Source organism: Podarcis tiliguerta (assembly GCF_965153285.1).
Source record: "Podarcis tiliguerta genome assembly, chromosome: 2".
NCBI lineage: Eukaryota > Metazoa > Chordata > Lepidosauria > Squamata > Lacertidae > Podarcis > Podarcis tiliguerta.
In genome coordinates this window covers 30,238,849-30,264,740 of record NC_139535.1, presented here as the reverse complement: position 1 = coordinate 30,264,740, position 25,892 = coordinate 30,238,849, and the positions used below count along the sequence as shown (strand labels likewise).

The window sequence follows — 25,892 nt, the reverse complement described above, 5'->3', positions numbered from 1 at the left end:
GCTCAGTGGGGATTTAAAAGTGGGTCTGCCCAGTTACCACCCATCACACCGGGTCCTCTGATATGATCCTAAGATCTTATGTCAAAGTTTCATCATTAATTAAATTTTAATTAAAAATTGCAACAATAAACCTGATAAGATAAAAAATGTGCATGTATAATTAATCCCCATTACACAATGTTACACTGTCTTTGACACTTTCGTCTGCCTTTTTCCTCCTTATATTTCAAGAAAAATATAGAGTCGTTTACCTGAAGGTGGCGTGTTTTCCCCAGTCTACAATGTGTTGCAGGCGCCTATTCTAATGCATTGCAAAACAGCAAGACAGAAATGTAAGTGTATGTATGTTCTTTTAAAGAACCTTTTAATGAGGGTGAAAGAGGAGAGCACAAAATATGGTCTGAAGCTCAACATCAAAAAAAATGAAGATCATGGCCACTGGTCCCTCCCATCACCTCCTGGCAAATAGAAGGGGAAGAAATTGAGGCAGTGAGAGATTTTACTTTTTTGGGCTCCCTGATCACTGCAGATGGTGACAGCAGTCACGAAATTAAAAGATGCCTGCTCCTTGGGAGAAAGGCGATGGCAAACCTAGACAGCTTCTTAAAAAGCAGAGACATCACATTGCCAACAAAGGTCCGTATAGTTAAAGCTATGGTTTTCCCAGTAGTGATGTATGGAAGTGAGAGCTGGACCATCAAGAAGGCTGATCGCCGAACAATTGATGCTTTTGAATTATGGTGCTGGAGGAGACTCTTGAGAGTCCCATGGACTGCAAGAAGATCAAACCTCTCCATTCTTAAGGAAATCATTCCTGAGTGCTCACTGGAAGGACAGATCCTGAAGCTGAGACTCCAATACTTTGGCCACCTCATGAGAAGAGAAGACTCTCTGGAAAAGACCCTGATGTTGGGAAAGATGAAGGGCACAAGGAGAAGGGGACGACAGAGGATGAGATGGTTGGACAGTGTTCTCGAAGCTACAAACATGAGCCTGACCAAACTGTGGGAGGCAGTGAAAGACAGGAGTGCCTGACGTGCTCTGGTCCATGGGGTCATGAAGAGTCGGACACAACTAAACGACTAAACAACAACAACAATGTATGTATGATCCAGCTGAGTCCCTTTGGAGTTTTGCTTGTGGGTACAGTTCGCATTCAAACACTTTTCCTGCAAGTGGGCAAAGCAGAGCTTGCCATGAGCACCTTTGAATGTGCACTGTCAATGGAGCATACCTTCAAAGGGGCTCACTGACTGTAACGATCAACCAATTCACGCTGACATCAAACCCCTTTGGCCTCACTAGGAAGTTCCCAATGGGAAACTCTCTAGTGCAGCTGATCTCAGTGGAGCACCAGTCTGCAGATCAGCACCGTCAGAAAGCACTGCTTGTAGAAGAACCGGGAGTTCACTTTCAGCAGCACATTTGCTGGCCCAGCAGCCAACATCACATACGACATCAGTGGCAAGGGAGGAGGGCATGGTTTGTGGAAAGGAGTTTGTGGGCCAAATTGGAACACGTGTTGGGGTCAAATAGTTCCTGTGGACTGGAGGTTCACCACCGTGTTTTAAGAGGTATTCCTGTAACCATGAGAGGGCTTGACCTTGAACTTCCCAGTGCTTGTTTTAATTAGGGAAGGATACGCTCACTGCAGGGACTCCATTGCTCTCGGTGGCCAAAATAGAGGTGTCACCTGCATTAGATATGGCACTTGATTCCAGGGAATAAGTAAAAAAATCAGGGAACAGAGGAATGCTTCCTTGAGCACCTTGGAGGAAAAGCAGGATTTAAACGAATTAAGTATTGAATGGCATGCAATACTGTGGCTTAGCCCCAGAAATAAGAAATTATAATAGCTCACATGCATATTTTCCATGCCACTGAGTAATCACGATCAGCTTGCACACATCTGGAATTAAGGTTAAGGGCTTTTAGATCAGGGGCATGATTAGGAAATGCTTAATTTGAGTTATACATGCCTTCTCAACAATGCAATAGTAGCTGTTACTGATTATATCGGTGTATAAGCTTAAACAGCAGAATGTTTTCACTCGGTAACAGCAATCTGAAACCATTATATGCATGTGAGAATAAGCTATCAAAGATCAAACATAGCAGACAGTGCTTTCATATCATCTGAGGTCACCTCAACCACAATACCTTAATTCTGTGCCACAGTCCCAGTCTGGATTGGAACACATATGTGTACATGCACAAGAAAGAACGGGCCTTTTCTGTAGTAACCCTGCATCTATGGAATGCATTCCTCAGAGAGGTCTGCCCAATACCCTGATGCCAATATTGCAATTGTTTTGGGTGCTTTAAATCTATGTTTTTAATGTTTTAATGCATTTTTATACAAGGGAGCTGACTTGGGCCCCAGGCCATGGGTGCCCAGTGTGCGTGACATGACATCATGACATCCTCGGCACATGACTTCCGGTGGCACCAGAGGTCAAGTTCAAGACCTCGCAAGACCTCCGAAAGCATCTCTGAGGTCTCACAAGGCCTTGGACGTGACTTGCAGTGCTTTGCAAGGCAACAGAAGTTGCTTGGGGGCCCTGCAGTGTGGGTGCTGAGCACCCACAACATTTTTTTTGTGGATGCTCGGGCACCCAGAGCCCTCTAAAGCTGGTGCCCCTGTTTTTATGTCTGCATTTTATTAATGTTTCAAACTGCTTCAGTTCTTTGTGTTGTGGGAAGCGAGTCATAAATCCAGTAAACCTAAACTTACTTGGAAAATGAAAAGACATCTCCCCACCATCACATCTAGTTTGGCCCCGATACAGGCAACTCAGATGAGCAATCCTTCATTTTGTAAACAGTTTTAATAATTACATTGTGCAGTCTCATGTCCTGTGGCAGTGAGTTTCATCATTCAGTTGGATCGGTCTCAAGAAATACCCAATATTTAAAAACTGAAGACCTGCAATCTTACAGCTGTTCAGGACATTGATCCAAATCAGGAAACATATGGTGCGCTGACCTAGATACAGCAAACTCAGCAGCTTACTTTAATACTCAATGCAGAAGAATGTTTGAGGCCTGACCACCTATATTCATGTTCCTAATTGTCATCTGAGTAACTATTAATCAAGTAGTTCTTTGCCTCAAATCTTTTCCCAGATTACATTTTATCAGGATGAATAAGCCAAAGGGTTTCTTTTACAAAGAAACTCTTCGAAGGGGGCTAATTGGTTAATCAAATTCATGCACTGTATCTGTACTTTTGGTCTTTGACTTTCAACTCACTAACTAATTTAGCTTTCTATTATGTCTGATGTAAAAATCTAAATATATTGCTTTAAGCTTCTCAGAGCTTGTGGCCACACCTCACTGGCAAGGGAGTCTCTGGCAAGGGATGGCTTGCGAAGTAAATCAGACGATGGCTGAAAAGAATGAATCAGTTTCTCCACTGGTTCTAAATTTAACTACCCAGCGTCTGTTAAAGATAATATTACATCAAATGAGTTGTGTCCTGCTGTACCACAAGACTCTTTCTGATGCATCCTCCGTAGACTTTCAGACTCATTAGCTGGCACAGGATTGGTTGACGGAGTTCCTCAGTAGCCATTATGGTCTATGGCAGAGCTAATGTTCCCCATGATTTTAAAACTAATACATATTCTGCTGGAATACGGCCATCATGTATCTGACTTTCTGATGTTGCAGCAGATTATGGGAGTTAACTCTTCTCTTGTCTGTGCTTTAACTAGGATGGAGGGGGGGGGACAGTAAACATCAATGCAAAAGGCAAATGGTGCCATGCCACATATTTTTCAATATGTAAACACTGGCAGTGGCGGAGCTGGGTGTTCTGGCACCCCCAAGCCTACAGCAAACCAGGGAAAGAGGGAGAGTCGTAGCAGCTGCTTTGCCACTTGCCGCTTTGCCACTCACTGGGCTTGGGGGAGTTGTGGGGGGGTGTCGCCGAATGTCACACCCCTTCAGGATAACACCTGGGGCGGCCCACCCCCCACCCCCTTCCTACACCCCTGAACACTGGGCTTAATATACTATTGAAGTCATTTTAATAGAACCAGTGGAAGTTATTTCGTAATATTCAACACAGGTTATACAAGGCTTTCAGAAAACCTCATATCATGAAGATTTGCTGCAAAATAAATCTGGGTCAACATATATATATCCCCCTTTAAAAATGGTGTGGATTGCCAGAAATCTGATGTCAGACATACTTTGAAACAAATGGAATGTGCACCAAAAATTAAGTACAGACACACCCATTCTTTGTTTCTGCTGGCATTTATCTGGTCCAGAATCTGCTTTTTCTGCAGGAGGAAAGCAACTTTACCAACCACTCCTTCTGTGTCAGAAAACCCCCACATGTGAGCTAGAATAGGAACCTTCGGCTCTTTATGTAGCTGCAATGAATCATCACAACTGCAGTTTGGAGTATCTTCCAGGGCAATGAAGGATTTTCATGCTCTGAACTTGCCCTGCCCATTTAGGCTGGTGACAGGGCCCTGCTAGACAGAACAGACTATTCCCCTGAGACTTTGTTTGAACAAGCAGAATCTTCTGGGCCTTGGTGTGTTTTTGGTGTCTTCGGCTCTGATTCTTGGCTTCATTCATCAGGGTTTGACCTCATTGGCACCACTTTCGCCTTGCAGTTCCTGGCTCTCAGAAAACCAAGGAGCTGAGCTAGCTCTACAGTTCGAGAGATTGTGCTTATGAACAGTCATGTCTACAAAGTATACACAAAAATATCAGGTGTTATAACAATAATTGAACAACAAACCAACAAACCAAAACAATTTTACTGGAATAAATATATACACTCATAAACCAACTAGACAATGAGCAAACTAAAGTGCAATGTGCATAACCAAGCCTGGAGGTACTCATGAACAAAGAATGTACCAGTTGTCAGGAGCTCGTCCTACACTCGAGTAGGACCCTGGTAGAGACACATGCCCGACTGGTATGTTCTCTCCCTCCTGGTCATTCATTCGGGAGCTTCAAAAGCTTTCTTCAGCCCGAACATCACAGCAACTGATGCCAATAAACACCAGCACACAGTGACACCGCAGAGTGTTCGCAGTTTGCATAACAGACCTCAGCAACTCAGCATTTTGGCTAATCTACTTTATTTACATACAAACACACACGGAGCACTGCAACATGGCTCCCTCTCTCTCTAGACAGCAAAGAGAAAAAGAACAAAGGACAATAGTCCCACTTCATGGAACACAGTAACACAAACATCCTGTCTCCGTCACTTCTCATTCTGTGGAGTCAAAACATACACCGTCATGTGATAGACAACAATCCTATAACTGCAATCACGGAGCAGGAATTCTAACACCAGTGTCTCTTGTTGCTGTACTGGTTATGTACGTGATAAATATGTCATAACACAGCTGGAACAAATAGTCGTTCACTGGAAGCACAAAGCAATAAATGTAGGGGTGGTTACCAGAAAGCGTTCTTCAAGTGGTCATTAGCTGGAAGCGCAAAGCCAAATGATCAATTGAAGTCAAATAGATGAGACCTGTTCTTCAGATATTATCCAGGTTTCACAGCAATCTTCATCAGTCCATGATGCTAATCACTCAAAGAACCATGATTAGGAACATCCTAAGGAAAAATGGGACATTCCAGGATCAAATCAGAAACCAGGATGGCTTCTCTAAATCAGGGACGTCCCTGGAAAATAGGGACACTTGGAGGGTCTGTCTTCCTCTTGTTCCAGCCTCCTTAATTACTATTTTTAGAAGCATACTTGGGAAGGGCATAATTTAGCTAAAATGGGAAGGAGTCAGTGGGTGGGGCTTGTGGATGTCATTCAGGGACGCCCATAATTTCTGGTTCCCTATCCAAGCACCTTCTCATGCCAATCAAATATATCATGATATTTGAATCTTAAGAATATATTTTCAGGGACTGATGCCTGAAGAGTAATGATTAGATTTCAAGTTCTTACTGTTTGGAGGGTTTTTTAACTGCTTTGAAATTAAACAACATTAAATTGGATACTTTTTTTCTTTTATTTTATTTAATTAAAGCAATTTCAAGTTGGCACACTATACTTCTCAGGCCCAGAAAGATATCTGCTTGCACATATATGGCAAAAGAATGGAATATGTCTCACATAGATACTAGTTGCATTGTCAAAGAAGCAATTTCCCCAGAACACCTCTGCCCCTCTGACAATCTGGAAAAAGTATAATTGCTCAGGAGTGAAATGATGGCATTCTGTCTCTAATGCGTAATGCAGCCAAAACAGTTGTTAACTAATCTTCTAGCCATGTGTATGTGGTCCTTCTTTAACGGGCCAATGACAATTTCTCCTCTGTTCTAATTTAATTTCAATACCTTAGTGACAAAAAATAAATGTCCTACCACTTCTGGAATAAGCATTTTCATGTATATCACTCTCTAAATGGGGAAAACAGCAGCAGTACAGAGGTTCAGGAAACTTTAGCAAACAGTAAAGGCTGTCAGTGGTGTATAATGTTTCATGGAACTTTTAGCTTTCCACCATAGACTGATCTAATACTAGTCTACGACAAATCTGAAAGGAATCCTATCATTTTTAGCATGTGAAAAAGCATGCCAGTGATCTTCAGTAATCTCCTAAATCTTGTGCCGATTTTTCATGCCCGAGCCATACATTCTTGAGGTAGCTAGGGTTGGCAAAGAGACTCTACCTAAAAAAGAAGTCTCCATGAAGAGTCTCCATGACAGCACTGGAACATGATGTTTCTGGCATGGAGAGACTACACACAATTAGGATATAAACATGAAAAGTGTCTATTGCCCTCCCATCTGAACCACTTGGTGTCATTTTCCAGCAGCTAACATTTTACTGGGAAAAATGTGTAAACCTGCCCTAAAAGTAATGGCATCAGGAGTTTGAGAAAACAGGCCTCTCTTAATGATGTGGGATTGCTATGATCAATACCTAGGATTTGATCCCTCCACCATGTCTTAATATTTATTTCAAAGTAGCCTTGGGGGGGGGGCTTTCTGAACAGCATTGGAACAGAGGTGCTGAGGAAGCATACTTAACTCACTTTTTCTTATCTAAATCAGCTTTCCACTAGCCTTTCCTTCTCCTGCAGATATCCCACAAAGCAGTGGAGGTTTAGGATCATGTTTTCCTTCTCCTAGAACATGGGTAGACAAACTAAGGCCCAGGGCTGGATCCGGCCCAATTGCCTTCTAAATCCGGCCTGCTAAACCTCCACTGCTTTGTGGGATATCTGCAGGAGAAGGAAAGGCTAAGGCCCGGGGGCCGGATCCAGCCCAATCGCCTTCTCAATCCGGCCCGCAGACGGTCCGGGAATCAGTGTGTTTTTACATGAGTAGAATGTGTCCTTTTATTTAAAATGCAACTCTGGGTTATTTGTGGGGCCTGCCTAGTGTTTTTACATGAGTAGAATATGTGCTTTTATTTAAAATGCATCTCTGGGTTATTTGTGGGGCATAGGAATTCGTTCATTCCCCCCCCCCCCAATATAGTCTGGCCTCCCACAAGGTCTGAGGGACAGTGGACCGGTCCCCTGCTGAAAAAGTTTGCTGACCCCTGTCCTAGAAGGACTACCTTCTCAGGCTGATGAGCCCCTTCACTTCCCTCTACAGCACGTGCAGAAACCGGCTTCTTAACCAATGGACCCACTATTTCTCTCATCTGCTTGATCTGCTGGAGCCTGTCTTCACCTGCGGGGGAACTCCCTAACTCACTGAGGGTTTGAGACCCATTGACTATCCTCATCTGATTTAGTTGGGGCGTGGCCACTGTTGCATGCTGACAGCTTCTAGGAGTCACAGGTGAGAGCTGGGTGCCAGGTGGGGGCAAAAGAGGTACTACCCCTCCCCTAACATCCCATACACCGCTGCATAGTTCTGTGAGCATACTCTACACACAGTAATTCTGGGGTTTTATTTCCCTGTTTTGTATCCTGTAGATTTCTACCTTTATTTTTCCTTCTTCTTAACCAAACAAAAAAGAAAAAAAGCAGCAAATGAAGGATAGCACAGAGAGAGGGGGACATCAAATATAAATCTTCTAAAATTAGCCACGTCTTTGTTACTGCTGATTAGCGAGAATGAAAGTGTATAAAGATAAGAAAGTCTTTTTGCTAAGCACTTATGCTGCCCTTGCATTTTGAAAAGAAATGCTTAGTTGTAAGAAATCTTCTCATACATTAGAATAAATGTTTCCAGTTACTTAAAAACTCTTTTCTCTCGTGATTAATTGAAATGGACAGTGCCAAAGGTTTCTTCTTTGAAGTTGGAGATACGGGCGGCTTTATCTACATCAGATAATAAAGCACAGAGGGCCAGCCCCTAATTTGGAAAGAGATACTAGACGGAATCTATAGACAAGCCATGCTTTTTTTATTGAAGGAGAACAATTAACAGCAGTCAGGATTTGTCATTTTCCCTCTCTGCTTTGCAGGTTTCCCTTTGAAGATACCAAGACCAAAACTATCTAGATACACCTGTTATTTTTACAAAGGTGCCCGTCTCCCAAGGCAACCCTCAGGGAATATTCCAGGCTGCGTCTGAGGTAATCTTACTGCCCCCATGAGTTAGAAAAACAAAAGAGATTTGAGAGAAAAGGGAGAACAGTTCACGGAAGCCACCCACACATATCTTTGCTAATGGGCCACTGTAATGCTTTCAACAAGGGAACACTGTTGCATTTCTCCATCCATCTGGAAATCTATGGGAATTGAACTCACTTTCAGCAACAAGTGATGTGCCTAGGAATTGTTTGATCTGCTGACTGAACCCATCCATGTATGATGGATCAACTTCCTAACTCTCCCAAGTCACGATCAAAATCATGCTCCAGCTTTCAACAGTTGCTAACGCAAAGCAGGTGGAAATCAACAAAATAAAACACACCGGGCATCATGCCATTCAAAAAAAAAAAAGGAAAAGTGATCAAAGGGTGAACTGAAACCATTTGAAAAGATTTTCCACATCTCACGACAGAGACGATGGAAAAATTGCTTCGTCCATTTTCTTTTGGAATATGTATCCATAAATACTTCCACGTTTACTTTTGAAGAGAATTGAAGTTTGAAAAGGGGTGAGAAATGGTTGTTATGAGTAGAGTGTGGATGGGAATCCTAATCTCATAAAAAATTATGGAAGCCTCAGCACATATTTCTATAGCTGTGAACTATAACCTTCATTTGGACTGTGGTAGAACTTCACTCAATGAATGTAAAAAATGAAACTGCACAATTCAATCAAGAAGGACTCTTAAAAAAAGCTTGGCACATTTTTATGACATATTGATTGGTTCCAATGAAGTTCTCAAAGTTTTGGGAATTTTTTTTAGATTTTTAGAAATAGTGTGGTGTGTGTGTGTGTGTGTGTGTGTGTATAGTGTGGTGTAGTGGTTAAGAGCGGTAGTCTCGTAATCTGGGGAACCGGGTTCGTGTCTCCGCTCCTCCACATGCAGCTGCTGGGTGACCTTGGGCCAGTCACACTTCTCTGAATTCTCTCAGCCCCACTCACCTCACAGAGTGTTTGTTGTGGGGGAGGAAGGGAAAGGAGAATGTGAGCCGCTTTGAGACTCCTTAAAGGGAGTGAAAGGCGGGATATCAAATCCAAACTCTTCTTCTTCTTCATATATATATATAATAATGGAAGTAAATCTGCATAAAAGTAAACAAAAACTTTGGACTGCTCACTAGATTATTATTCTGGACACGATTAAAGTAACAGTTTGTATAATGCAGTGTGTTTTTTTAAGGAAATGTTTTAATGGCTGCAAGATTGCTAATAATAGCTGCCCCTGGAAAATAGTGGTCCTCTATTTCTTACATCATGACTTTGAAGACTTTGAAATCTCATGGGAATTAAGATGCTTAGTTTAGTTGTCTGCCTCTACATATTACAGCCAGACCCTCTGGAAGATTTCAGTATCACGTTTTTGAATGAACATAAAACAGCATGTAATGTGGAACTTCATATCTTGTTCTTTGCATGAATTCTCAAGACTAGAATCTTAATTATGAAAAATACATTATCTAGTCTGGGAAGTGAACTCATTTCCAATTTACAAATCCGAACACTTTAAGAAGAAATAGAAAGCAATGAGTGGGGCCAGGGGGACTTGTCTGTAATTTTTTTAAGCATAAATTAATACGTCATGTAACTCTGGATTCTTCTCCAGAGTGGATTTAAAATGCAGTATTTCTATCCTTTAATTTCTCTTCCACTGCCAACAAACTCTCCCCCTACAGCCCTAGATTCTGCAAACTGATTAGTCTTTTCAGTGCTGGACATTTTCATGGGAAAGGGACTTTTAAGCTGTTGCCCTCGTGTCTATGGAATGCTCTACCCAGTGAGACCTGTTTGACACGGATAATGGGTTAAAACTTGCCTCTGCACTCAGGCATTTGATGGCATGTGATGGTCTGTTTTTACAGATCATTAGTTTTTTATTTACTTTTAGGTAATTGCATATCCTGCTGGTTTTGATTTTGCTCGTTTTTATGCAGGGTGTTTTTAGTATGACATGGATTCATTGTGGTGTACGTTTTGGTACATTTATCAGGTTTACATTTCTTTCATATCTTTTACATTTCTGTAAGTTGCCGTGGGTTGTTTTGAGAAAGGTGACTAAGACATTTAACAACAACAACTTAATTTCATGACCTGACTTAAAATTTTGGCATTTTGAGGTGGGGAAACAGGTAGCTGTTACATTCATGATGTTCCAGGCTTCGTTTTAAACCGTCACAGAATTAAGGGTGGTAGGGAGCAACCCAATAGCAAGATCCACCAGGATGAGCAGGTTAGGAACCAGTGAATCTTCAGCTGAGCCAAAAGGATCTTGGCGCAACTGGGCTACACTGCCTTCATTCCCTCAACCCATGCTCAGCTGGAGATATGCCTCCATCCTGGTTCAGCTCGGGCCCAGAGCTGACCCTGGTGGCTCTTAAGCCAGTGTAATCCCTGGAGGAAAGAGCATTCCAGGGGTGTGGCAAAGAAGCAAGAGTCAGACTGGACTCCAAGATCATTGAGCTCAGTCACATGACAGGGCAACCCAACATGGGTTGAAGATAAAGTAACAAAAATACTATTTTAAAGGCTGGTTTTTAGCAAGCAGTAGCCCTGTTATTTAATGGAGCTTGGATCTGGCATAACTTTACTTGCACAATCTTGCTTTATGCCAGTTTATTGTGTGTAGGATCAGCTAAGTCCTACTTAGAATAGTTAGTCATGTCTGTTGACTTAAACTGGGTCTTCTTCGATCACTCGTAGCTGAGTAAGATTGTCTTCCATAAACACGGTTTTAACAATGAGTCCGTAAGTGACTGTGGAGGCCAATTCTGGATCCACACGTCCTTCCATAGTGGGGACATTCGTTTCCGGGTGGGAGTTGATCACGGTGTGGATTTGCCAAGCATGCCTTCCTCTTAGCACATTTCTCCCTTGCGTCCTGAGTTCAAGTGTTTTCAAAGCACATGGCACCTTTGGTAGAGGCTGTTCTCCAGTTGGAGCACTCGCAGGCAAGTGTTTCCCAAAACTGGATAAGACTAGCAGTGATACCACCCTAAGATGTCATCCTTTTACAGTTGAAGGCTGGCACCTACAAATTTCTAAAATAACAATGAGACTTGCAGTAGCCGGAGTACCTTGCAACATGTTTCATTTTTCAATTTCTTCAGCATCATGCCTTGCTTGAAGACACATTTTTATGAGGTTAGTTATAATTTAATTCTCCTACTGGTTTCAATTATGTTAGCCTGAATTTAGGAGTGTCCATTTAATAAAGGTTAGCGTTTGTCAAGCTTGCATGCAGATGGGCTTACCAAGAGCTCAAATTGCCTTATTCAGGTCCAACAGAGCCTAGTTACCAAAGAGTGTAAAAATTTACTTGCATGAAATAAACCTCATTTGATGTTACATTTTGATCCACTTGAAAAGAATGGAAAGATGATGTGGTGCATTCACTAAAAACATTTCTTCTGTGTACGAGAAGCACCTTTACTCTTTCATGCATACACTTCAACAGGTATTTGTCTTACTGCCAAAGAGTATTGCTTACTTTTACACTGCTCATACATCTTCTTTCCATGCCCAGCTTCCCAATATAAATCAACAGAGCAGCAATGAATACCCTGTGCTCTTAATGGACAAGCTATCCAGGTTTCAAGGCAGTGCCAAATTGAAGGTAGCTGCTTCTCCTTTTCTTTGTAGTGAAGCAGGTAAGGTTTAGGGTGACAAGAAATAAATTTGATTCAGGTCTATGCACAGCTTTTGTATCTAATTCAGGTGGTTTTCAAAGAACAATTCTTGTCTCTTCTCTGTATTATACAAAATATAACTAATATACTGGGAGTTTTTAAGAATCCACACCATGCTCAGAGGAAGAGTTGTGGCTCAGTTTTGCATGCAAAAGGTCAGGTAGGGCCTGGAAAGCCTCTTGTCTGAAACTTGTGAGCTTTCTAAAATTAGACTGTATAGGCCATGTGGACTCCATGTAGCCACAAATGGTCTTCTGAAGCCACAACACCACCAATTTTTATTTTCTTGAAGCAACAAAACACCTAAGTGTTCTATGAGGCAGTAGTGACCAGTAGTAGAAGAAGTAATGGCAGAGAATGTTCATTTGGACGTCTATTTCAGTGACCTGCTCAAACTGAATTTCATCTTTCTTCAAGACTGAGCTGCCAGCTATAATGTTATCACCCAGAAATGAAACCCACTTAGGCCTTTATGTAACATTGACTCCAACAGCTATAACTGTTGGCAGATGTCTGTGAGACACCTGCAGCGCACCAGGCCCACCTTTGGGGTCCCCTTTGGAAGAACAGCTGCAAACACATCCACTTCCACATTGCTTACAATAAAGCACTTGACTCGTCCAAAATGTGTATGTTTAGATTAACCGTAGTGTAGCCTGGGGCTCTGTTAAAACTAAACATTCAGCTGCTGATGAAGTGCAATTCGGTGTACTTCTTTCATCACACAAAATGCAGAGTGATGGAGAAGATTATCTGGCTGGAACCAATAGAAGCTTAATTGAAACCAAATATCTGAACTTTAGTAGAAACAATTATTATCAGGAAATTGTTGGGGCGAGTATAAGAAATACTCATGAGTGATGAGACTCACATGCTGAAACTGCTTTCTTCCCTTCTATGGAGGATTTCTAACCATGTTCTGGCTAGGAAATAAGTAATAAAATTTTACAAATATTAACGAGCTCACTCTGAGAAGAACAAAATTTGAGGAGTCATCAAAATTTGAGGGTGGTAAGAGATGCTATCAGAGACTTAACACAGTTTGCTGTTGTTGTTTAGTCGTTTAGTCGTGTCTGACTCTTTGTGACCCCATGGACCAGAGCACGTCAGGCACTCCTGTCTTCCACTGCCTCCCGCAGTTTGGTCAGACTCACCTTTGTAGCTTCGAGAACACTGTCCAACCATCTCGTCCTCTGTCGTCCCCTTCTCCTTGTGCCCTTCATCTTTCCCGACATGAGGGTATTTTCCAGGGAGCCTTCTCTCCCCTTCATGGAACACTGCCTTGCCATGGCAAAGGGGCTTGAATAACTCAGAGAAGCCATGAGCTATGCCGTGCAGGGCCACCCAAGATGGATAGGTCATAGTGGAGGGTTTTGACCAAACGTAATCCACCTGGAGCAGGAACCGGCAAGCCACTCCAGTATCCCTGCCAAGAAAATTCCATGGACAAAGGCAACAGGCATACAGTTTGCTGTATCTGTTTACAAATATACACATAGAACGAATTACAGGAATAAGCCCTCTTTCACGAGGTGTGGTGGTGCTTGTACTGTATCTGATGAGATCACCCAACAGGAACGGTATTTCAAGGATGCTGTAGCCTCAGCCAGCTACTACAAATTATAGCTTCCTCTCTGCATCTCTGTTCCCACCTAAGGATGTCCAGTATACGGGGCAGAAGGAGACGAGAGACCATTGAAAAAGCTGCAAGTGCATTTGCTCCATTGCTGGAGAGGAAGACAAAGACACAGGTAGACCTTAACTTCCTCCCCATCACTTCTGGGGCCACATGGGATGCTATTGTTGTGGTATCTAGGCAGCATGTTCAGGAGATGGTTCAAGCCTGAAGGCCAAAATGGGGCATCCCAATACATTATACTGACTGTGCATAGTGGTGGGGCCCATGGGAAAGACCCCACTGCTCTCTGTACTTGCACTGTTTATAGTAGGATTGCCATACGCCTGGAATTTCCCATACATATCCAGAATACTGTAGCCGCAAGCAGTATCCAGGGCAGAAATCGGCAAAATGTCTTGGAAAATTGCAAATATAGCTCCTGGTTATAAGACCACTCTCCTCAGTCATGTGATGGGTAAGATGCCAACCTATTCTGATTACAGGAAACAGGGCAGGGCACACAGACTACCTAGCCCAAGGAAATAGGCAGGATGTGTAAGATTCCTCCTCGGAGTAGGAGGACATCTATGTTAAGGAATATTTAGCATAGTGGTTGGTTTAGCAATATGCTAAGACATGTTATAAGCAGCACATCTTGTATTGTTCCTTAACATCTGAAGGACATTAACTATAGCTGCTTAAATAAAACTTGAAGAGTAGAAAACTTGAAATTACAGCTGAGCTTCACTGGGTGGGTGGAAGAGATGTTCTAAAGCTTCATGAATGCAAAACTTTCTACCACAAGATCCTGAGAAATAACGGCCTTTGGTTTTCAGCCCCCCTTCTAAGCCAACAGCTGTTTAAATCACATTTTTGGGCATGGCTGTATTTACTTTATTAGATACTACATTCTTATCTCACAATGAATCATGTGAAAGCATTATCTGGAGATTTTCTTTTTGGAGGGGTTGGGGTGTGTTTCCCCCCCTTAAATCTCAGCATCAGTTTGTTGTGCTTGGAGTGACAGTGTTGGCAAAGATATTAAAGTTTTGACCTAGACATGTAAGAGAAAGCAGGAAATATCTGGTTTATTTCAGAACTCCACCCATATGCAGGATTAAAACACACACACACACCCCATCTAGGAAATTAATGTAGAACTCTCAGACAGCTGGAAATAGACATTTGCCCTAGAATGACACAGGACAGTATCACAGAATTCTGTCAAGGTACAACTTCTGTGATTTATAGAAATGTGTCAGCTTCATCTTTCTTCCAGCTTCAGTATGTTGCTTTTGGCTTCATTTAGACAAAGAGAAGTTATGCAGCAGAATACAAACCCCAAGAATACAACCTGGCTGGTTTTTTGTTTTAGTCTATGTTATCATCTTTTCCTAGAAGTCTGCTACCACCTTCAGTGAGAGCCAAGGTGGTGTAGTGGTCAGAATGTCAGTCCAGAACCAGGGCACCTGGGTTCAAATCCCTCCTGAGCCCTGAAGATCACAAGAAGAAGAAGAAGAAGAGTTTGGATTTGATATCCCGCCTTTCACTCCCTTTTAAGGAGTCTCAAAGCGGCTAACAATCTCCTTTCCATTCTTCCCCCACAACAAACACTCTGTGAGGTGAGTGGGGCTGAGAGACTTCAAGGAAGTGTGACTGGCCCAAGGTCACCCAGCAGCTGCATGTGGAGGAGCGGAGACGCGAACCCGGTTCCCCAGATTACGTGACTACCGCTCTTAACCACAACACCACACTGGCTCTCAAGATAACCTTGGGCCCAGTTATTAGAACACAAGGACATTAAGAAGAGCCTGTTGGATCAGGCCAATGGCTCATGTAGTCCAACATCCTCTTCTCACACTGCCCAACCACATGCCTGTGGGAAACAGGGAAGCTGGGTTTGAGCACAAGAGCAGTCTCCTCTCCTTTGGTTTCCAGCAACTGGTATTCATAAACATTGCTGTCTCCAACTGTGGAGACAGAGCATAGACATCATGGCTAGTCACACACCCTAAACCTAATCTACTTAACAAGCTTGTTGTAATGATAAAATGGATGAGGGGAGAACAATGGACTCCTTGAAGGAAGGGTGGGATAAAAATGTAAATAAGAATGCTGCGCACTGGCTATTGAGTCACACACTTCCATGAATGCTCTATTAACTTTTCTCCCCAAGCACAGGTTGAATTTGTGTGTGGTGAATCAGTCGACTGAATCGTTCATCATGAGCACTGAGAGGTTTAGTGACCAAAATCTAGGTTGGCCATTTTTTAAAGAAAAAAACACACTGAAATAGTCCTTTTTCTTGCCAGACTGGTCTTTGAAGGAATGATTTCATGGGAGATGTTCCTCAACAAGTACATGTTTCTTCAGAAAGATGGCAAGTCAAAAATTAAGGGAGAGGAGAATTGTAGGGTGACAGTATTTTTGCATAAGAGATTTTCGAGCAAGTACTGTAATACTGAGAATGTAAATTTTTGACTAGGTGTGCTCTGAATGGATTTGGAGCAGAGAAATGGCTAGTGAACCAGCAATTTTTCAAGAAAGAGGAATGTTCAGAGATATAAACAACGTTTTCTAAAGGCTCCCAGATTCTCCTATACTTGTATTAACTAAATCTTAGCCACAGGTGTTAAAGATCATAACTCACATTTTGCAGCACAGAAAATTTGGTGGAGCTAAGCCAAGGTCAGAAGAAAGATCCTCAGCATATTTGGAACTCAAGCAAGGATCTCTTTGGGCCTGAAGACAGTATCATATAAGTGCTAGGATTATTAAGAGAGAATTTGATTGCAGTCTTCCCACCAGTTTGGGTTCATGCTTCCGCCTTCACTTTATCATTCCCAGACATGCAGTTCTGATATTATAATTGTTATTCACACCTGGGCACCACATATTTCTGTTGCCACTTCCTCTGTATATCCAGTCTTTTATATTCTCCCCTGCAGAAGGTGGTTAGGCCATGAATCTATAACTCTTTGAAGTTGGAAGTAGATTTATGCACACGCAGAAGGACGGTGTCATTGCCACATTTATCACGTAAGTGCGTTGGCATGGCTATTGAAAGGAAATCTGTTCCATTGTTGATTCCTAATTGTGGTATCTCACTGGGGTAGCTAGGGCGGTAAGAGCATAGCCATGCACACAGGAAAACCTCATGTTAACGAATGTCAATCAAGCAAGAAAAGCTAGGGTGTTTACGGCACATTAGTCTACCATTTCATGGTCTCAAACGTCATATTTTCTAACTTAGATCAGTTTAGCTTAGTTACATCTGAAAGCCTTACGGTAAAGGATTTATTGACGTGGGTGTGGGTGTCATTGTTCAAACTTTCTGCATTAGTGCGATTATACTGCTTCTGTTACATGGTCACCAAAAAGGAGCTAAAAGACCAACATAAATTCTACTCGGTTCCCTTCAGTTCATGTTCAAAGACTTTAAACATTCGGCACATATGATCTATGTACCAAGGTGATACTCCAACAGAGACAAATTACGTTGAGACATCTGAAAGTCATCATTTCAACGCACATGTACGCATTTTAAAAGGAAACCTACAAGAGGATCAAAAAAGGAGATTACGCCACATCTGTTTGGGTTTAAACTACATTGTCTACCGAGTTCAAAGTTGTTTCCTTTTGTCTTAGGAAAAAAAGGAAAGGAACCCTCCTGCCCAGCTGCTTTTTATCTTAAGTTCCTCACTACTATCAAAGAAGTGTTTTCGGTGGTCATTCCATGTTATTTCAAAAACCTGAGCTAGTTAAGGAAAGAAGCTAGTGAGAAAATATGCCTTATTCATCAAAGCTTTGCCCTCTCCACCTTCACTTGGAATATACAGAGAAAAAATTGGGAGAGGGGCTCTGTGAAGTCCTAATGGGAATTCTCTTATCTACCACATGCTGTTATGCCATAAATTAAGGAGCCAAATCAAGCAAGCAGAACTCCCATGTGAGCCACGTTTCAAAACAGGGTGCTCAGAGAGGCAGCAATGGATAAACTCCATCCTGGGTCTTAATTTATCTTGCACGAGTAATTGCCTGTGTAGTATTTAGGGAACAGAGCAAAAGGAAAGGGCACCTTTCCCCCCACTTGGGGATCAGCTCATGTGTTGCTCAGCTTCAGCCCTCTGAGAGCCAGTGTGGTGTAGTGGTTAAGAGCAGTAGACTCGTAATCTGGGGAACCGGGTTCGCGTCTCCACTCCTCCACATGCAGCTGCTGGGTGTGCTTGGGCTTGTCACACTTCTCTGAAGTCTCTCAGCCCCACTCACCTCACAGAGTGCTTGTTGTGGGGGGAGGGAGGGAAAGGAGAATGTTAGCCGCTTTGAGACTCCTTCGGGTAGTGATAAAGCGGGATATCAAATCCAAACTCTTCTTCTATGGCTATCCCCCAGTTCATGAGCTTGGGCAGAAGTAGCACACACTTTTCAATGATTATTTCCCCTAGGATTTAAAGCAGAGCTGGAGCACCTTTGGCCCTCTGGGTGTTTCTAAACTACACCTCCCATTAGCCCTAGCAAGCATGGCCAGTGGCCAGGGGTGATGGTAGGTGTGGTTCAGAAACATCTGAAGGGCCAGCAGTTCCCCATAGCTACTCTGAGGTTATATATCTCTTTTTGGCTTTGTGCGTAAAAGTACACAATGTAGATCTAATTGTCTGTTGTGCTCTGCCTGAACACACACGCTCTATGGCTGTGAAGGCCTTACTGTACAAAGGTGCTGGTTAAAATTCATTAAAAGATGAATTTTAACAGGGAGAAATGTAAAGTATTGCACTTGGGCAAAAATATGAGAGGCACAAATACAAGATGGGTGACACCTGGCTTGAGAGCAGTGCATGTGAAAAGGATCTAGGAGTCTTGGTTGACCACAAACTTGACATGAGCCAACAGTGTGACGCGGCAGCTAAAAAAGCCAATGCAATTCTGGGCTGCATCAATAGGAGTATAGCATCTAGATCAAGGGAAGTTATAGTGCCACTGTATTCTGCTCTGGTCAGACCTCACCTGGAGTACTGTGTCCAGTTCTGGGCACCACAGTTCAAGAAGGACACTGACAAACTGGAACGTGTCCAGAGGAGGGCAACCAAAATGGTCAAAGGCCTGGAAACGATGCCTTATGAGGAACGGCTAAGGGAGCTGGGCATGTTTAGCCTGGAGAAGAGGAGGTTAAGGGGTGATATGATAGCCATGTTCAAATATGTAAAAGGATGTCACATAGAGGAGGGAGAAAGGTTGTTTTCTGCTGCTCCAGAGAAGCGGACACGGAGCAATGGATCCAAACTACAAGAAAGAAGATTCCACCTAAACGTTAGGAAGAACTTCCTGACAGTAAGAGCTGTTTGACAGTGGAATTTGCTGCCAAGGAGTGTGGTGGAGTCTCCTTCTTTGGAGGTCTTTAAGCAGAGGCTTGACAACCATATGTCAGGAGTGCTCTGATGGTGTTTCCTGCTTGGCAGGGGGTTGGACTCGATGGCCCTTGTGGTCTCTTCCAACTCTATGATTCTATGATTCATTATGAAGCTGAATCACACTATCGAGCAAATAGGGTGGCTCTGGCAATCTCTATATGATGGCATTGCAAGATGGCCCAGGACATCTTCTGAATGAAGCAGTTTGAATCATGCTCCTCCTACCCAGGTAACAAGCACTGTGACTAGTGGTGGATACTGGCAACTGGAATTGAGAGAAAAAGTAGTAAGATAAACAAGGGATTGGTTGGATATAACTTGCCTCATCTATTCAGCATTTTCATTTTTGTGTGTAGCAGGGCCATTGTTGGTAGTGTATGGAATCTCCGCACACACCCTTTCTTTCCCTCGCCCCCCCCTTTTTTTACAACAGGAAACCATTTTTTGTTTGTGCCACCCAACTTTGAGGGCCTTATCCAGACAGCATCCTCCTGATGGCCCTTCCCTCCTATGCAAACTGGTTGTTGCTGCCTGCTCTACTTTAACTTTTTACATAATGCCATTGGCAAGGAGTGTTTGGGAGACTTTTGTATTATAGAATTTTAAGGTGATCATTGAGAACCCTGGGAAAGTGAAGAGAACTTCTAAAAAGAATGGTTCTCCAACATGTGGCCCTCAAGGCCTTTTTTGGTGGCTGTTGGCAACATTGGATGCCTGTCGTAGTCCAGTGCTGCCAGCCACAGCAGAGCTCAGTAGAGGGAGTAGCCAGCCAACCAGCCAGGCTTCAAGGACTCTTGGCCTAGAGGCAGAGTCCGTATGCAAGGCTCAGTCCAGTCCTAAGGGCAGGAGTACCTCAGTTCATGTAGTCAGACAAGCCAGGGGTCAAGAAAGCCAAGGGTCCAAGGTCAACAAGAAGCAGCAAGATCTGGCCAGGGACGACAAATGTTGTTTCCAGCAACTGACTGAGGCTGGAAACCCTGCTTAAGAAAGCTGGAGCCAGCTGGTTCACATCAGGAGCAAGAAGGCTGATCAGCAGCAGGTGGAGTCGCTTTGCCTTCTGCTCCTTCAGGCTGCTGCTCAACAGGTGAAGCCGTCTCCTGGCCCATGACAATGCCCCTCCAGCCTTCGTGCTGCTTTCCCAAAGCTGGGTAAGAGAGGTGATGGGCTTTGGGAAGGAGCCATAAGTACTCTGACAGTGTCCTGGAGTCCTCCTTCCTCCTTTCCAAAGCCTTGTTAGTGCTTTCCCAGTTTGGGGAAGGAGGCTGGCGAATTCTAGGACCCTGCCAGAGCCCTGCACCTCCTTCCCAAAGCCCAGCAACTTGCTTACCCAGCAAGGGCTGTGCAAGGGCTGAGGGGGGCATCAAATTTTGGCATCCCCCCGGCATGGCAAGGCAGGGTGCGTCCCATGGATTCGATGTCAAAGTACTCATGTGATCCACTTGGCAGGAAAAGTTGGACCACCCCATTCAAAAGCAATCGCCACCAACTCACCACAGTAAGATACTACATTCTGCATCTTAATCACAGGAATATATGCTATGGCTATACAAATGGTTTCAAAATGTATAAAATATTCATGAAGAAAAAATGTAGCTCAGGATAAATATGAGAAATGTGTTAAAACTGAGTAATGCCATAGTATGAATATTAAATATGAATATTTAAAAATATTATGCTTCTCATAAAAGTAAGCACCCAAAATACTTCTGTGTGTCCTGGATATGTGCTATGATTGTTCTAATATTTATTTTTTAAAAAATAAATAATCAAAAATGCCTTTAAAATGCTAGAAGAATTGGCTCTCCAAACTCTCTGAATCATATAATATTTGTTCCATTGCAAAGAACACTTTCCTCCCTGAACTTTCTCTTGTCGTAAGTCATTTTTTCCCTGCTTTCTTGGAAACCGCTTAGAAGGAAAGGCAAACTCCAAGTGGTTATCAATGAGCCACTACTTAAACAGTGCAGGGCTATACTCAAATAACCAATTTAGACATTATTGTTGGCAGGCACCCAGTCAACTACTAATAGTACCATGTGTTGGGTTGACTTAATAACTCTTGGGCTGGGTTTTCTTGTGGGATGTCTCTAAGTGGGGAAGATAGGATCCTGGAAACAAGATGATCACATAATTTTGTGTTCTTAAAGCTTGCTCAGATGAAGCTTCCTCCATGGTTGATGATTTTGCTCTGCAATGCATAATAAAAAGTAGAGGAATAAGTGATAGCAGCTATATAGTATATTTTCTGGAAGTTGGGGTTTTAGCAACAACTCCTCTTCTTGCCTTTGTTACCTGTGCCAATGCTGCTAGCTTCCAGTCTGCTTCTCAGTTCAAAAATGTGGAGGAAACACACGTTAAAACATAATAAATGACAGGATAGATACAGTATAGAAATGGATTGTGACTAATATTTTGTGCATACTGCTTCCAAAACCAATGGGAGCACACTGAACACAGAGCAAAGGGGAGCATGTACGCAGCTTGAATTAAAAGTATGGGAGCTGAAAAGTTGCTGGTTTGAAAAACATTTTAAGAACAGTGGTCCTTGTGAAAAAGGATTGAGTAGGGAAGAAGGTAATGTTTGGGAGGATTCTTAGTACTGATAACTCCGCCTTTTGCTACCCCTGGTTCCACCTCCTGTTAGCTGCTGGGTCCCCTGCTCCAGCAGCTCAGATGCACAGCAGCCCCCACAGTGTAAGTCAAACCCTCTTAGGACCATTTTACACAATTCTGAGATACATGGTTAGCTGTCTATTTTCTCTCTTGGTCACCATATTTCAGGTGTCAAGTGTGCTCATAACAAAGCTTGCTCCCTCGTTGGAAGAAAATGGAAGAAATGGATTTAGCACCACAATCAACCCCAGTGGGCTGGGCATGGACAGTGTCCATCAAACCTTTGTCTGTGCCTATGATAGATAGACATCACCTTGCCAACAAAGGTTCGTATAGTTAAAGCTATGGTCTTCCCAGTAGTGATGTGTGGAAGTGAGAGCTGGACCATAAAGAAGGCTGATCGCCAAAGAATTGATGCTTTTGAATTATGGTGCTGGAGGGGACTCTTGAGAGTCCCATGGACTGCAAGAAGATCAAACCTCTCCATTCTTAAGGAAATCAGCCCTGAGTGCTCACTGGAAGGACAGATTGTGAAGCTGAGACTCCAATACTTTGGCCACCTCATGAGAAGAGAAGACTCCCTGGAAAAGACCCTGATGTTGGGAAAGATTAAGGGTACAAGGAGAAGGGGACGACAGCGGGTGAGATGGTTGGACAGTGTTCTCGAAGCTACCAGCATGAGTTTGACCAAACTGCGGGAGGCACTGGAAGACAGGAGTGCCTGGCGTGCTCTGGTCCATGGACTCATGAAGAGTCAGACACAACTAAACGACTAAACAACAACATGATAGATAAGGGTTTTGCAAAGAACACACTTGATCTCAGCTGTGAAATAAGCTTAAGGCAGCACAGAAAGAAAATATTGTGCCTAATATGACTATGCAAAGGACCAAAACAAAAGAAAAAGATCACGTATTCAAAATGTGAATCTCATATGTCCTTTTAAATCAAGGTCCAACTGTTGGGTGGTTGTTTTCCTCTCTCCTTTATGCTGAACTGAAATTCTGAAGACAAGTTTTTGGGAGAGACCCCACAGGCCTGTAAGAAGATTGAGGTGGAAACAGAAAACAGCATAGGGATCCCTTTCCAGGTGCCTATTCTCCAAACACTCTCCGTAGGAATCGGTCTGTACCAAGCTATAACTAATGTTGGCTGTGGATCACAAATAGTTGAGCGGAGGATGGGAAAGTAATAGCCAATACCCTGGCTCCACTCGGTTCTTCCAATTCTCCCTCCATAATTTGCAAGATGGATAGGCTTTGGCTGAGGCTTTTGAGGTTTTGGGACAAATGACAACACTCAACGTTGTTCAAGTGGTTTGTAATTCATGTTTGAAACTGGAGGAGGAAAGCCTTTAAGGCATCCTGGTCATAACTGCCAGTTCAGCAAATATTAAGGATTTGTTCACATTTAACTGTTTGGTGCCTAGTACAAGACCCTCCAGAGGAATTAAATCTTGGCTTCGCAAACTCTAAATGCAGGCTTTCCTGCTGCTCCTCTGTCACCTTCCTGGCCAGGCAAGCATATCAAATTCCCTAATCAATATGCATGTGACTAATCCTCAGCAACTACTCTCTATCTTTGATACTAAAAAATAAAACAAAAATCCTATTCTGAGTTTGACTGGCCTGAACCCTGTGAAATAGCCCTTATGACCTTTGACAAAAAGCATCCATGTTTCTTAATTGTCATAGCAGTTTGCCGAATTTTGCAATTCATCTGCGGGGAACACATGTTCAATTGATGAGTGTGGGGGACATAGCAGTTTTTCACCATCGAATAGAGAAGGGCAGAGACAGTAAGATAGAACTAGGGTGAAGCAATGGCCAATTTGCTTTCTAGGAGATCCTCCCCCTGCCTAATAGGACTTTCCATTGCCACACCATTGGTCCTCTCACCTCTATTCAGAAGCCTGATATTCCTCTCCATCATTCTGAAACCACATGACATCCTTCCCAGTACACAACTCCTCATCACCCTTATTTTCAAAACTTTCAATGGCCTTCTTGCTTTCTCAAAAAACTCCACCCTTTCTTCCTAGCTGCTCTGTATCCCTTGAACCTCCTTCCATGACAACTGCATGATGCTGCCCCTTCAAAACCCAGCATTTCTGCAGAACCTTTCACTTAACCCCTTGGTTCTTATTCCACACTGCAACTCTTTTTGAGTATCGACAACTGAAACCATTGCCATTATCTCCATCTTCCTGTCATCTCTCTGTTGGCATCCGTCATCGGATGAAGAAGGGACCTGTCTTTTTGTTTGTTACTGTGCATACATAACTGCATACATGTTTGGTTCTACATGACTATAACAACAGCAACGATGGTATGAGACTAGTAATGGCTGCTCGTTTTGTAGTTCAAAGAATGGTAAAAACCGAAGGACAGTGCCAAATGCTGTCAGAGGAAAAGTCTTCCTTTCCTTAGTTTGAATTTTTTGCTCTGCCCATGAGGAGGGAAACTGCTACAATATCATCCCATGCTTCAGAAAACATATGGAAGCAAGGATTAAAGCTGTTCCAACCTATTAAATTTATGGAGCCGGAATCCTCTGGGAGATGTCATAAATTCACATCCTTTCTTGAGTGTGAAAGCCTGCAGAGGGACTTTTAGATTCACAGATAGGCGTATGAAAATAAATTTTTGCTGCCATCGCTGTGTTGAAATAGAGAAGAGGAAGATGATCCTATTCACCCACCTCCCCCCCCAAAAAAAATTAAAGGCTGGGGTTAATTTAAAAAAAAACCTAAACTAAACCGTGTCAAGTTAAAAGGGCCCGATTCTGACACCATAGCTTTATTTTTGTTGATGACATATAGGCGTATTTGAGAAGATTCAAAAATAGGTCAGCAGCGAGGGATTAGGATCTACACCAGTAGATGGATTAAAGGAAACCATCGAAAATATAAAAAGAAAGACTGAAGAAAATTAGTATGTTCAGTTCAAGGCCTCTTCCAACATTACAAGCCACATGTAGCCATCAGTGTTTATGTAAGCATGAGTATTCACAAGTGGTCAACCACAGCATAATTTGAGCCTCGCCTTGCCAGAATTTCTACCAGCTGCCACTGGACACTGTTCCTTTTGAACTACTGTTCTTCTAACCCGGAAAGATTTCCTTTGTGATACATTGGGATAAATAAAGAGATAAGTGCAGTAAATCACTGTAACACGGAAGCTACGTGGTCTTGTAAATGAAAGGACTGTGAACAAAAGGAAAGGATCTAATGCCTCATCCTGGAAAATTTACCAATCCTCACCCTGGGTTTCACTGGGGTTCCCTGTGGTGACATGTAAGACATTTCAAATCCTATTGCTATTGCAAACTTTTTATTCACTATAGGCCTCCTACCACTGTCTGCAACCAGAAGGTGGCAGTATTACATCCAGTATTAATGTACTTACACCACAGGCAAAGGGGAATGAGGAACAGATGTCAACAGAACATTCAGTCTTAATATTGACAAATTATGCATCAACTGCTCAATTAATCAGCCAAGGCGGCATTAGCACTGCGACATTGTCCTTTGGCTGCAGCACATTGTTGTTGTTTTAAGAATGTCTAATAATATTAGTCATGCAGTGTTGAGTTAGCCAAAACTGCAGCACTGATCAGAGCACAAACTTTACACAGCAAGGGTGAGCTCAGCCAACAAACGTGTTGTTGTTGTTTTACAATACCTGCACAATACACCTTCTAGTGGGAAGATATAGCAAGAGCACCACCTCTTACAGCACACAAGTTACCCTGGACCTGTTAATGATCCATCTCCTTTCTATATATTGGTCATCCTGTGTCCAGATAAAATCTGAAGTGTCTTAGGGAAGGCATGTTGCAGGTGGGCAGGGATATGCAATAAAGAAATATTGAGCAATGTAATTTCAGCATTCTTTTGTTTGGGTTAGATAGCACAACAATTTGCTTAGGGTTTATCCACACTTAACTTTCCTTTGCTCTTTCCAGGCACAGTCCATGTCTCTGTGCCTAAGCACCTCTCTCTCTCTCTCTCTC

At 42.8% G+C, this 25,892-nt stretch overlaps 1 long non-coding RNA gene across 2 annotated transcripts in view; it reads right to left on the bottom strand.

Annotated features, from left to right (window-relative positions):
• Positions 1 to 5,112: 5,112 nt before the first annotated feature.
• LOC310671149 overlaps positions 5,113 to 25,892 on the bottom strand; it is a 35,625-nt gene continuing 14,845 nt past the window's right edge. Inside the window, exon 3 of one of the 2 annotated variants that reach the window (XR_014507831.1) lies at positions 5,113 to 5,598. This is a non-coding gene — a long non-coding RNA (uncharacterized lncRNA). Of the gene's footprint in view, positions 5,599 to 21,003; positions 21,454 to 25,892 lie in introns of those variants that run through there. The other variant, XR_014507832.1, reaches the window with a different exon arrangement.